We start from the raw sequence: 2,588 nt of genomic DNA, 5'->3' as shown, positions 1-2,588 counted from the left end.
AGGAGAGATAGACACTAAAAGGTTTATGAATGTCTTTGATTGTATTACCTTGAAAGTTTTAACGTTTTTTGTAAATCCCCTAGACAAATGTTATAATCTTGTTAATGATTGTGTCATGCTGTCATGCCCCCCCCCAAACCTGAATGTGGTCAAAGGGTATAAAACCAGTCTCTGAAATATACTTGGGACTGCATGATTTGGATCTGAAGAATCCCCCGTGTATGCTGCCGGCTTAATCAATAAAACTCCTCAAAATTAAAAAAAAAAAAAGAAATACAAATGATCATCAATGCACATCCAGGAAAAGATTATGCAATAATATTTTTCATTGATTGAATTAAACAGACATCTACTGAGCATCTGATTTTTGCAAATGAATGAAAGTATTGTCCCTCAAGGAGTGAACAGTATAATGAGGAATATGAATTATTAGTCATCTTGCAATATCTATTTTTCATTTTTTCCTGTTCATAACAGAATTTTCATTCACCCACCAAAGTGTCAGTGGGACACATGCTGCCTTACTAGAGACTACTTTTGCTAGCCTCTTTTTCATCAGATATGAACATATGTCCCAATCTGGCCAATGTGATATGAGCAGCAGTGATATGTGCAACTCTAGACTATGATCTTCTAAAGGAAGCTTCTTACCTCCTGTTTTCTTTTCTCCCTTCCAGGTAGCTGGGAGCTACTTCCTTGTCCCTGGAGATAGGAGCTCCACATTTAGCATGATCAGCACTCTAAGCTAGCTTGTTCATTCTTTGTTCTATGAGAGAAAAACAAAACTTGCATCTTGTTTCAGCCACCATAGTTTGGAGTCTCTCTCTGTTACTGCAACTTAACTTATATCCAAATAAAAGGGACAAACACAATATAACATGCTAACAACAGAAGTAGAAAAGTAGAGCTTGATCTTTTCAAGGTATTAGTGTCTAAAGAACAAATGTTTTATATTGTCTGCATTAGCTCTAAGTCACCCAGAAAGCACAGCAATAGTCAATGTTTCTCATGGCCTTTCCATTATTTTTCAATTTCTCCAGAAAGTTTAGGAAGTCTCAATTACCTCTTGAACAGTGTCACACTTTAATGTCTGTGTTGGCGAAACCTCTGACATCATTCATTAATTCTTCCTCTATGTTTTGCCTTCATGCTTGGCTCAATTTCATCCACTGTCTGTTTATAGTGAAGCAACAGAGGCCTCACCCATTGTGTGCACTTGAACTCACATAACTCAAGTGAGATATGAAGGTCTTCCATGAAGGTGGCCTAGAGAATTTAGTTCTTAACTTTGTGTTTGAGGAGCTGGGCATGGAATACATCGCAGAAGAGTTTTGCAGGATTCCACGTGACAAGAAAGAAATGAATCTGTTCATTACTCCATAATAAGTCATAATATTCAAGATGTTTAACTTGCTTGATTTGCTGAAGCTCCTTCCTGTCTGATCCCATCTTGGATGATTTTGTACATCCCGTCACTCATGGGCTCCTCTGCAGAAATTGTGGTATATCTCAACAACCATGGTCATAGGCACACCTGCACTGACTGAGTGGGTGCATGTATATATGACATGTGTAATGTGCAGTGACACTGGTTTTATCAAAAGCATTGGACAGAAAATGTTTCACATCATCTACATAAAACCTTATACCTGGATATAAAATGTCACCTAAATGGTAGATGTTTTAATTTTTTACTTTAGCACATCCAGTTGGCTAATAATGAAAGCTTACTGTAAGTGAATTCAAATCCTGGTCCAATTCTGCATTTCATCTAAAAACGGAATCCCAGAGTCTGTATTTTGTTACACTTTTCTCCTGAGAGCTCATAAAGTTGTGGTCAGGATAACAGGAACTAGCAACCTCAATATCCCAAGTACCTCCTTGTGATAGATTGTCTGCAAAAATACCTTCCAACAATTCCACCCACCCAGGACACACATGCTACTCCTCCCACCATGAGGCAGGGTCAATGCCCCATTCCTTGAATATGGGCTGGCCTCCTAACTCTCTTTCACCATTGAAACGCAGTTGAGCAATGACACTGTGTGACTTCTGGGGTTACACCTGAGAGAGACTTGGGATCCAGCCTTTAGGTATAAAGTCTGGGGCTAGACTGTTGACTGATGAGAGATCATGGAGAGATGGAAAGAGAGGTGATTCAGGCCCCTGTTGTTCTATCCTCCCCAGCTGAGGCCCAAGCATGTGCATGAGGCCATCTTGGTTCCTCTCGCTCCAGCCAATCCCCACCAGCAAGCAGAGATGAGCCATCTGTGCCAGGCCCTGGCAAACTGGTAGAATTGTGAGCAACTAAGTAGTTGTGGTTGTTCTAAGCCACTAAATTGTGGGGTGGCTTGTTAGATAGCCATAGAAAATTAAAACAGACGAGGAGACAGGAATACAAAAGGTCACCGAAACTAGTCAAGTAGAAAAGCTAGGATTTGAATCCAGGCAGCCCAGCCTGAGAAGCCACACCTTAACCATGATTTCATGTTGGCTGCTTGGATATAAACAAAAAGCAAAGCAGATGAAAAAGTATATCAAAACCACAGTCTAAGAGGTAGGTACCAATAAAGAGAAAAAGAACACAA

The sequence above is a fragment of the Saccopteryx leptura genome, chromosome 10, assembly GCF_036850995.1.
Source record: "Saccopteryx leptura isolate mSacLep1 chromosome 10, mSacLep1_pri_phased_curated, whole genome shotgun sequence".
NCBI lineage: Eukaryota > Metazoa > Chordata > Mammalia > Chiroptera > Emballonuridae > Saccopteryx > Saccopteryx leptura.
Note: the sequence above shows the minus strand (reverse complement) of the source record.